At 38.5% G+C, this 12,184-nt stretch overlaps 1 protein-coding gene across 1 annotated transcript in view; it reads left to right on the top strand.

Annotated features, from left to right (window-relative positions):
• HDX (highly divergent homeobox) overlaps positions 1 to 12,184 on the top strand; it is a 145,022-nt gene that overhangs the window by 42,435 nt on the left and 90,403 nt on the right. The window lies entirely within an intron of this gene.

The following is a 12,184-nucleotide window of genomic DNA, read 5'->3' as shown; positions in this document are numbered from 1 at the left end:
ATTCAAACATTAAGTGGAACATTAATCACATAGTCTTTTAAAAAAATGTGTATAAGGCATGTTCAGAATAAAAATTAAAGCAAATTTTACCTGTAAAAAAATAAATTACATTTCTTTACTTTTCCGTATATTTAATTATCTACATATGCTTCAAATATTCTCAAGACTGAGGTATAAGCCTTTCTTAGAAACTTAAAGTCATAGATCTCTCTTAAAAATCTGTTTCAGAGAATTTGAATTGCAGAGCATGAATATTTGCCCCTTTTCCTTGATATTAGCTAGACTCTACTTTGTTCAAACACAATATTTAAGATTTCTCTGAATTTAAGATGCTTCCTGGCTATTCTCAATTAATCTAAAAAATAAACTTAACTCCCTTCATTTTCTGATACTCTACTTCAAAATGAAAAGCAATAACAGAATATGAGAACTAACCTAGCCCTAACAGAAGAGGATTCTATCATCATCATTAGTAATCATTTTTTTATTGAGAGTCTACCAATTTTTCTGTGTTTGCTCTTTCCTAAAGCATGCTTAAACTAACATTGAATCATACCATGAAGTTCTTCCCCAACACAACCTTTCATTCCCTACTTTTTTTTTACCCCTTCAGTTTGGTTTTTAATAACAATCTATCTATATAAAAGCCTAAGTGACCATCACAACCAAATGGAAGACTAACAGGCTGTGTGGGGCGACCCAGCTGGCAGGGGGGGCAGTGAGGGGCAACCAAACGACCGAGCAGCAGGCTGCGTGGGCAACCAGGCTGGCAGGGTGGTTAGTGAGCGACACCAAACGACCAAGAAGCAGGCTGTGTGAGGCGACCAGACGAGCGCGGGGGGGGGGGGCAGTTGGGGGCAACCAGGCTGGTGGGGGGCAGTTGGGGGTGATCAGGCCAGCCAAGGGCAGTTAGGGGCAATCAGGCAGGCAGGCAGGTGAGTGGTTAGCAGCCAGTGGTCCAGGATTGTGAGAGGGTGCAGGCTGGGCTGATGGGACTCTCCCCACCATGCACAAATTTCGTGCACCAGGCCTCTAGTCCTATATAATAAAGACAGAATATGCAAATTGACCATCACTCAGCCACAAAGGGGGTGGTGCCCACAGCGGAGGCTGGGGGTTTCCATAACACAAGATGGCTACACCCACAGTGGAGGCCAAGTTCCCATAATGAGCTTTAACAAGCAATCAGCAAGAACCTGAGGCTGTGCCCCCCATGCCCCCCTGTGGGGCTTGACAGGGGACTTCAGGCCACTCCTCCTGCCCTGGTGCCAGGCCAGGGGACCTCAGGCCATGCCCCCCACTTGGTAGGGCTTTATGGGGGACCTCAGGACGCGCCCCCCACCCAAGCACTGAGCCAGGGTACCTGAGGCCGCACCCCCAGCCCAGCCGGGCTTGACAGGGGACCTCAAGGTGGGCCCCCCACCCAGTAGTGCTTGATGGGGGACCTCAGGCCATGCCCCCTGCCCCAGCACTGGGCCAGGGGACATGAGACTGTACCCCCAGACCAGCAGGGCTTGACAGGGGACCTCAAAGTGTACCCCCCACCTGGTAGGGCTTGACGGGGGACCTCAGGCCATGCCCCCCACCCCGGCACCAGGGCCAAGGGACATGAGGCCACACACACCCCCCGGTGAGGTTTAACAGGGGACCTCAGGCCATGCCCCCCACCCCGGCACCAGTCCAAGGGACCTGAGGCTGCAACCCCATCCTGGTGGCAAGCCAGGGGACCTGAGGCCGTGCACCCCCCCTGGTGGGGCTTGACAGGGGATCTCAGGCCACTCCCCCCACCCTGTTGCCAGGGCTTGATGGGGGACCTCAGGCTATGCACCCCACCTGGCAGGGATTGACAGGGGACCTCAGGATGTGCCCTCCTCCCTGGCACCAGGCCAGGGGACCTGAGGCCGCACCCCCTGCCTGGCAGGGCTTGACAGGGGACCTCAAGGTGTGCCCCCACCTGGCAGGGCTTGATAAGAGAGAGACTGGCCAATTCTGGATCTAACCCAATGGGGGTGGGGCTGTCTGGGTCCGGGTCTCATGCGATTTCGAGGTGCATATGAATGGTCACAGACTTGACTCTGGGTTCTGTGGTGTGCCCCAGACTCTGACAGGAGGAAGGTTTTCATATACATTTTACTAATTTTCTCTCATATCTGATACTTCTACTATAGAGAAAGGGCAAATAGCAATATTAAAATATTTCCTCTAATTAATTCCCTTTTAATGTGCATGAATTTTGTGCACCAGGCCACTAGTATTAACAATACATTTAGCATTTTTGAAAGTTTTACACAGGCATTGGCATTTACTTTATATACCTGACCTCACTTAATTTCCATGGCCATCTAGACATACAGATACTTAATCCACATTCCAATAACTTGCCCAGGATCACACAGTCAGCACATGTGAGAATTACAATACAACTCAAATATATCATGTTTTTTCCCCTGCTTTACCGTACACCCTAACAATGTTAGATGCATTAGAGTATTTGGATGTCTGAGAGTAAAATTTTAATTTTTAATTTTTCATAAGCTTACTGTTCCCATAAGGGCAATTTATCCTATAGTTATACCTTTTTATAGTCTCTATTTTTTTCCTGAAAAAACTTTCAAAGGGATTTAATTTATATAAATAATTTTAAATGGAATAAAACTTAGCTAATTTTTAAAGAGTAATCTTTTTAAAGAAAAGCAGTCTGACATAATTTCAAGCATGGGCTTAGAGCCTGATATACCTTGGTTCAATCTGGGCTCTGCCACTTTCTACTTGTGTGATTTTGGGCAAGTGACATAACCTTCCTTGTGACAGTTTTCTCATTTGTATAATATAGTTAGTAACATCTACTTCTCAGGAATGCTGTATCAAGAAATGGCACAATGCCCTAGCCGGTTTGGCTTGGTGGATAGAGCGTCGGCCTGCAGACTGAAGGGTCCCAGGTTCGATTCCGGTCAAGGGCACATGCCCGGGTTGTGGGCTCGATCCCCAGTTGGGGGCATCCAGGAGGCAGCCAATCAATGATTCTCTCTCATCATTGATGTTTCTATATCTCTCTCCCTCTTCCTTCCTCTCTGAAATCAATAAAAATATATTCAAAAAGAAAAAAGAAATGGCAGAAGCTGTGCAAGGCTCCTTGCATGCTCTATGGTATAAATTTTCTGATACTTACAACCTCACAGTTAGAAAGTCAATTAAATTGCTAATTTAGGTCTTTATATTCTATTTCAAATAAAATATTGCAATATCATATTGTAGTTGGGGAAATAATAGCTGTAGTGCTGGCTGTAGTGAAGACTGGAGATCAGCTATCAACTTCACCATCATCTATTGATTAAAATCTCATGTATTTCTCTTTATATTATACCAGACCTCCTCCAACTTGACTTGAGACAGTATGGGAGAGATTGTTTGCCTAGAACCCTTGGGGCATCATTTGCCCCTCCCCACTTTCTTTTAATTAGTTGATAGTTGGGGAAAACAAGACAGCCTGGGGAAGTGTAGTAAATCAGGTTTAGCATCTTAGTCTAATTGGGTTGCTATGGTATAGCAAAAATACCATAGACTGGTAGCTTAAACAACAAACATTTATTTCTCCCAGTTTTGGAGGCCAGGTAGCTCAAGATCAAGGTGCTGGAAGATTCTGTCTGGTAAGATCCTGCTTCCTAATGCATAGAAGACCGTCTTCTCACTGTGTCTTCATAAGGTGGAATAAGGAAGTATCTTTTGTAACAGCACTAATCCCATTCTTGAGGGCTCCATTCTTATGAGCTAACCATCTCCTAAAAGCTCAACCTCAAAATACCATCACATTAGGCTTCTTTTTTTTTTTTTCCATCACATTAGGTTTCAACAAGTGAGTTCAGCTGGGACACAAGCATTCAATCCATGTTAGTTATCCTCCAAGATTTTAATGAAATTCATTACCAAGCTGTATTACTGTAACATCATGACTTAGAAAAATAGAATGTATGGCCATCTTGACAGCTTTCTAGCTATGAAACTATAAGCAACAATTCTGATCCTGGGAATATGTAACAGAGATATTTGCCTCTTCTTTTTGTTGCACCTGGTATCTTCAACCTAGTCCTGAAGGATAGTCTAATTCCAAGCTATCTTAGAGAATGAGTACAAATTGAAGGAATCCTAAAGGATGCTGAAAAGGTTTAAATCAGCTCTGTTTTGCAGCCCCTTGGGAATCATAATAAGGTTAAAGTTGTAGTAAAGAAATTGTCAGGAGGTGTTTATACAGTGGAGCCTTGACTTATGAGTGTCCCGACTAATGAGTTTTTCGAGATACGAGCCGTCTCTCTGCCGATTTTTTGTTTTGAGTTGCGAGCTAAAATTTGGGTTACGAGCCAGCTTCAGATACCCCACCGCTAGTTGGCGCAGCGAACGTCACAGTGAATGCCACAACATTAGCCCAGCATCACGTGTCTCACACATTCATTGTTGATTTGACATACGAGTAATCTGAGTTACGAGCTCGGTCATGGAACGAATTAAACTCGTAAGTCAAGGCCCCACTGTACTAGAATATCATAGCCCAGTTACATTTCAAAAACTCGCAAGGCTGCCAAAACCGGTTTGGCTCGGTGGATAGAGCATCGGCCTGCGGACTGGAGGGTCCCAGGTTTGATTCCGGTCAAGGGCATGTACCTGGGTTGCGGGCACATCCCCAGTGGGAGATGTGCAGGAGGCAGCTGATCGATGTTTCTCTCTCATCGATGTTTCTAACTCTCTATCTCTCTCCCTTCCTCTCTGTAAAAAATCAATAAAATATATTAAAAACAACAACAACAACAAAAAAAAAAACTCGCAAGGCTAACCTCACTCCTTAGAGGACATATTGCAGCCCTATTGGTCTCCAAAGTGCCATTCACTTTTCATGCCATTGCTGTTAGTCCACTATGTATCATTAGTTTTTAATTATTAAAGATTAATAATTAACAAGAATCTATGTAAAGATTTAGGAACATTTTGGAAGATAAGTGCTACAATAATTTTTGTTGCAATTATCATTATGGCTTAATAATTAACTGCATTCCCATCCTTCATGAACTTCATAAAGATTTAGGAGTTAATAAAAGTAGAACACTTTGAGCTTCTTTTAAAATATACTTTATAAGTTCAATGTATTTATCCCTATTAGTGAAAGTGCTTTGGTAGTGCCTTCCAACTTTCATCAGTATTTCTGGGGTTTGGTGCATTTAAAAAAAAATAAACATATAAGTTTAATAGTTGTGAAAACTTTAAACATCATGGAATTCTGAACCAGTACAAATGATATTTTGCTCTGAGGAAAGTGAAGGTCAGTAACTGTTAAAATAATTATCAGGCAAATATGCAACTTCAAAAAAGTAACAGTCATCTGTATTGAATGGCTTTAGTTAGCAGGTATAATTTTACAGAACTTTATTGCGTTAAAATTCACATAGTTTGAATTTACATATTAGAAGTGTATACCAGTGTACTGATTAATAATGCAGATTTTGTAATCAAAGAAAACACAATAATTTCAAGAGAAACATCAAAAGTGCTTTATTCAAAGTAATGTCCATCACTAGCTACACATTTCCCCCATCTTTCAGGTAATTTGTGAATAATGTCCCAATAGAACTTTTCTTGTTTTGAGGCAATCCATTCAGAGAACCAATTTTCCACTTCTTCGTACATTTTGAAGTGCTGCTCAGAAAGTGCGTGTGACATCGATCAGAACAAGTGGTAATCTGAAGAAGCAAAGTCTGGTGAATACGGCGGGTGGGTTAATACTTCCCAGGCAAGATCTTTTAACGTGTCTTTAACTGGTTTTGAAGTATGTGATAGTGGGTTATCATGAAGCAAAATTACTTTGTCGTGTCTTCTGACCCATTCTGGTCGTTTTATGATCATAGTGTGGTTCAAATTGATTATTTGTTGTTGGTAGCAATCAGTATTAATGGTTTCACCTGGTTTTAGAAGCTCATAATGCACCACACCTTCCTGATCCCACCAAACGCAGAGCATTGTCTTCTTTCCTAAGCGATTTGGCCTTGCAGTCGGTGTTAATGGTTGACCTGGATCAACCCATGATTTTGTGCATTTGGGATTCTCAAAATAAATCCACTTTTCATTGCCAGTCCCAATTCGATGCAAACAAGACTTTCTTTCGTGCTGTTGAAGCAACATTTTACTGAGGGCTTTTCTGTTTTCCAGTTGTCTTTCGTTCAGTTGATGAGACACCCATTTTTCTTCCTTTAAAATCTTTCCCATTGAATGTTTGCTGAGCAATGTTTAATGTTTCTGCAAGTTGTTTTTGAGTTTGACAGGCACCTTCATCCAATAATGCTTGTAATTGTTGGTCTTCAAACTTTTTTGGTTGACCTGGACGTTCTTTGTCTTTCACATTGAAATCATTTTTTTTTAAATTCTTTGTAATTACTGCAGGATACTGAGTCAATTCTTTTTTAAAAAATATATTTTATTGATTTTTTACAGAGAGGAAGGGAGAGAGATAGAGAGTTAGAAACATCGATGAGAGAGAAACATCGATCAGCTGCCTCCTGCACACCTCCCACTGGGGATGTGCCTGCAACCGAGGTACATGCCCTTGACCGGAATCGAACCTGGGACCCTTCAGTCCGCAGGCCGACGCTCTATCCACTGAGCCAAACCGGTTTTGGCTGAAATCATCATTTTTTAAGCATTTAAACCAGTGTTCACAAGTACCTTGAGATGGAACATGTTCACCATAAGCTTCCCAAAGTATATGATAACTTTCAGCAGCACTTTACTTCAAAATAATGAATTAAAACTTCCCTCAAATGCTCTTTTTTTGGCACTAAATTCAACATTTTTAAGTGTACAAATATCTATGATGTTAACACCTTCAAAAAAATTGACATGAAGTTTTGAAGCTTGCTGTGAATACGCCTGGCCAGGTAGCTCAGTTTGTTAGAATGTCCTGATATTCCAAGATTGCAGGTTCGATACCCAGTCAGGGCACATACAAGAATCAACTAATGAATGCATTAATAAGTGGGACAACAAATCGATGCTTCTCTCTTCTCTCTCTCTCAAATCAATAAATAAAAAAGAAGTGTATAATTAAGTTTTTTAAAATATATTCAGGGAGATGTTCAAGTAGCACCCTAATCTAATTTTAGAACATTTAATCACCTCACAAATGAACGATGTACCCATTAGCACACCAAATCCCCCATCCCAGCAGTAGACAATCACTAATATTTTTTCTATCTCTGTGGAATTAGCTATTTTAGATATGATTACAAATGGAATTGTACAACTTGTGGTCTTTTGTAACTGGTTTCTTTCAATTACCATAATGTTTCCAAGGTTTGTGCAGGTTGTAGTATCAATACTTCATTTTATTGTTCTACAATATTACTCCTTATGTATTTTGCCATTCATTAGTTACTGGACATCGGATTTTTTCTACATTTGTCTATTGTGAATAATGCCATAAACATTCACATACAAATTTTTGTAGGGGCCTATGTTTTCACATCTCCGGGGTATATATCTAAGAATGGGTTTCTAGTTCATATTGCAAATCTATGCTTAACATTTTGAGAAACTGACAAAACTTTTTCTAAAGTGCCTGTACCACTTTACACTCCCATATCAATGTGTAAGGGATCTAGTCTCTCCACATCCAAACCAATATTTATATCAGTCATTTTGATTATGGTGGCTCTCATGGGTGTTAAATATCTCATAGAGGTTTTGATTTGCATTGCTCTGATAGCTAATAATGTTAACTTCTTTTCATGTGCTTAATAGCCATGTGAATATTTTATTTGGAGAAATTTTTATTCGGATAATTGGCACATTTTTAATTGTTTTTCTTTTTGAGTTGTAAGTGTTCAGTTTATTATATATTCTCTATATTAGTCCTTGTTATATTTATGATTTGCAAATATTGTCTCCCACTCCATATGTTGTCTTTTCACTTTCTTGAGGGTAATGTTTATACATGAATGTTTTTAATTTTGATGAAGTTCAATATACCTATTGTCACTTATGCTTTCAGTGTTGTATCAAAGAAAATATCTAAGGCAAAGTAGTGAAGACTGACATGTTTTCTTCTAGGAATCTTATATTTGTGTATCTTATATGTAGGCCTTTCATCTGTTTTGATATAGTTTTTGCATATGGAATGAGGGAGGAGTTAACTTTGATTTTTTTGCATATGTATATCCAGTTGTCACAGCACTATTTGTTAAAAACACTATACATTCCCCAATGAATGCTCTTGCTATTCTTCTCAAAATCAATTGATCATATGTAAGAGTTTATTTCTGGGTATATAATCTGTCCATTTGCGTATCTATTTATATATGTGTATTTTTACACTAATACAACATTGTTTTGATTACTGTAACTTTGTTATAAGTTTTGAAATTGGGAAGTGAGTCCTGCAACTGAATTATTTTCAAATTCATTTTGTCTCTTCTGGGTACCTTGCATTTACATATGGCTTTTAGGATCACCTTGTCAATTTCTGCAAAAAAAAGCCACCTGGAGTATATATAGAGATTATGTTCCATTGTATAGAAATTTGGGAATATTGCCATATTAATTATATTGAGTCTTCTGATCCATGTATACCTTTCCACTTATTACATCTTTTTTTAATTTTTAAACAATTTGTTCTAGTTTTCAGTAGATAATGCTTGCATTCATTCTGTTAAATTTATTCTGAAGTATATAACTCTTTTTGATGCTATTTTAAATGAAATTTCTATCCTAATATAATTGTTGGATTGCTCATTGATTTTTGTATATCAAACTTGTATTCTGAAAACTAGTATATTACTTATAGTAGACAACAGTGAATTCCATCGACAAGCACAGATAGCTTTTACTTGTGTAAAATTTTACTTCTTTTTCTTGACTAATTGCTAGTAACTCTAGTACAGTGTTGAATAGAAGTGGTACAAGATATTTTTCTCTTCCTGATGGTCTTAGGTCGGTGGTTCTCAACCTGTAGGTCGCGATCCCTTTGGGGTCGAACGACCCTTTCACAGGGGTCGCCTAAATACATCCTGCATAACAGATATTTACATTACGATTCATAACAGTAGCACAATTACAGTTATGAAGTAGCAACGAAAATAACTTTATGGTTGGGGGTCACCACATCATGAGGAACTGTATTAAAGGGTCGCAGCATTAGGAAGGTTGAGAACCACTGGTCTTGGGTGGAAAACGTTAAATATGATGTCACCTGTTGGATTTTGTAGATGATCTTTGTCAGGATGAGGAGGTTCTCTTTTATTCCTGGTATGTTTAGTGATTTTATCATGAAAGGATATTTATTTTTGTCAAATACTATTTCTGTATCTAATGAGAAATTCTGTGCATTTCTTTATATTTTATCAATATGGAGTATTGCATCTTTTTCTTTTTCTTTTTTAGTTATTATTTTTGTATATTTTTTCAGATTACTTAAGATCTAATTGACATACAGCACTGTATAACTTAAGTTGTACAGCCATAATTATTTCAGTTACTTATATTGTGAAGTTACCACAATAAGTGTAGTTAATATCCAGTGTTCTAGTTAATAACAGTGTTTTTCTTCTTGTGGTGAGAACTCTTGGAGCTTCTCTCTTAACAACTTTCAAATATACCATACAACAATGTTAACTATAGTTATATTGTACATTACATTCCTAGTACTTATCCTATATAATAAAAAGGTAATATGCAAATTGACCCTCACTCTGTCACATTGTTACAAGATGGCTGCATCCACAGCCGAGGCAGGGTTCCCATAACACAAGATGGCTGCGCTCGCATCGAAGGTGGGGTTCCTGTAACGAGCTGTAATGAGTGATCAGCAGGGACATGAGGCTATGTGGCACCAGGCTGGGGCGGGGGACCTCAGGCCATGCCCCTGTGCCCTGGCACTGGGCCAGGGGACCTGAGGTTTCTCTGGGGGCCTTGAGGCTGCACCCCCCACCAAGCGGGGCTTGATGGGAGTGGGGCCAGCCAATTCTGAATCTCACCCAATGGGGCTGGGGCTGGCCATGTCTGGGTCTCGTGCAATTTCAAGGTGCACACGGGTGGGCGGGGACTTGACTCTGGGTCCCACGGCATGCCCCAGACTCTGACAGGAGGAAGATTTTCATATACATTTTACTAATTTTCTTTCATCTCTGACACTTCTATTTTAAAGAAAGGGCAAATAGCAATACTAAAATAGTTCCTCTAATTATTTCCCTTTTAATGTGCACGAATGTCATGTACCAGGCTACTAGTTTATCTTATAACTGAAAGTGTGTACCTTTTTAACACCTTCATCCAATCCCTCCAAATGCTGGTACCCACAAGTCTGATCTCTTTTTCTATAAGATTTTTTTTTATATTTCATATATAAATGAGATAATACTATATCTGTCTTTCTCTGTCTGACATATTTCAATTAGCATAGTGCCCCTAAGGTCCATTCATGTTGTCACCTATACCAGGTTTTCTTCTTTTTCAGAGATGAATATTTATCCTACACATACAGGGTGTCCCAAAATAATGTATACACAATTTGAATGATTATAAACTCAGTGTATTAACACACAGTTAATTTTTAAAATTTAAAAGAATCTACAGAAATGAGTATTTTCTTTTTTTGTCAATGCCTGCTTTTAAACTGATGACTTTTCTGGTCCAGGCACTTCTGATAATGTGAAGCAATGGAATCCCACACATCAAGAATCATTTCATTCAGCATTTGTACACCCTCAATTCATCAACTGTTGCCAGTTTTGTACAGTAAACCTTATCTTTTATGTATCCTTATTTTAAAAAGTCTAGTGGCACTATATTTTCTCTGTTCAAAGCTTAGTCTGGCTTCACCCATTATTTTAAATCAGCTAAACCTGAAAAGGAGTGAAAATTAAGTGAGTTATCAGCTTTAAAATATGTATACACTTTGGGAACACCCTATATATAGTAAAAACTACATATATACAAATACATATATGTAGTTTTTCTAATACACATATAACTATAGCAGCATTATTTACAACAGCCAATATATGGAAACAGCTTAAGTGAATGGACATAAGCCATTTCCATATCTTGGCTATTATAAATAATACTGCTATGATTATGGGGATGGAGATATCTCTTTGACTAAGTGTTTTCATTGACTTTGGATATATTCCCAGAAGTGGAATTGCTGGATCATGTGATAGCTTTATTTTTAATATTTTGTGGAACCACCATACTGTTTTCCATGGTGGCTGCATCAATTTATAATCTCACCAACAATGCACAAGTGTTGCCTTTTATCTACATTCTTGTCGTCATTTTTTATCTCTATTTTATGATAGCTATCATAACAGACTTAAGGTGATATCCCACTATGGGTTTTTTTTAAATAAATCTTTATTGCTGAAACTATTACATATTTCTACTTTTTTTCCCCATTAATATAGTGCCACTAGACTTTTTAAAATAAGGATAGAGGCCTTCAGCACTCTGTTGTCTGTGTCCATGGTTTATGCATACATACATACAAGGTCTTTGGTTGATTACCTTCCACCCACCCACTGTGGTTTTGATTTGCATTTTCCTTTTTCGATTAGTGATGTTGAGCACATTTTCATGCACCTATTAGTCCTTTATATATTTTGGATATTAATCCATAATTAGACACATGGCTTTCAAATATTTTCCCATTCCTTAAGTTGTCTTTACATTTTGTTGATCTTTTTTATTTCTGTGCAAAGTTTTTTAGTTTGATGTAGTCCCACATATATTACTATTTATTTATTTTTCTTGCTTGTGCTTTAATAGTCACATGCCAAAAAAATCATTGCTAAGACCCATGTCAAGGAGATTTTTCCTATGATTTATTTGAGAAGTTTTATGATTTCCAGTCTTACATTTAAGTGTGCAATCTATTTTGAGTTAATTTTTGTGAATGGTGTAAGATAGAAGTCCAGTTTCATTTTTTTTTGTATGCAAATATCCAATTTTCCCAGCACCATTTATTGAAGAGAAAATATTTTCTCCAGTGAGTTTTCTTGGCTTCCTCATCAAATATTGGTTTATAGTAAATGCACTGATATATTGAGATCTTGATTTTGTTCTGTTGGCTTATGCATCTTTTTCTAATCTTTATTGTTGAAAGTATTACATATGTTCCATATTTTTCCCCATTGACCCCTTCTAGAATGCC

The sequence above is a fragment of the Myotis myotis genome, unplaced genomic scaffold, assembly GCF_014108235.1.
Source record: "Myotis myotis isolate mMyoMyo1 unplaced genomic scaffold, mMyoMyo1.p scaffold_m19_p_4, whole genome shotgun sequence".
NCBI lineage: Eukaryota > Metazoa > Chordata > Mammalia > Chiroptera > Vespertilionidae > Myotis > Myotis myotis.
This window is presented reverse-complemented; position numbering and strand designations above follow the sequence as displayed.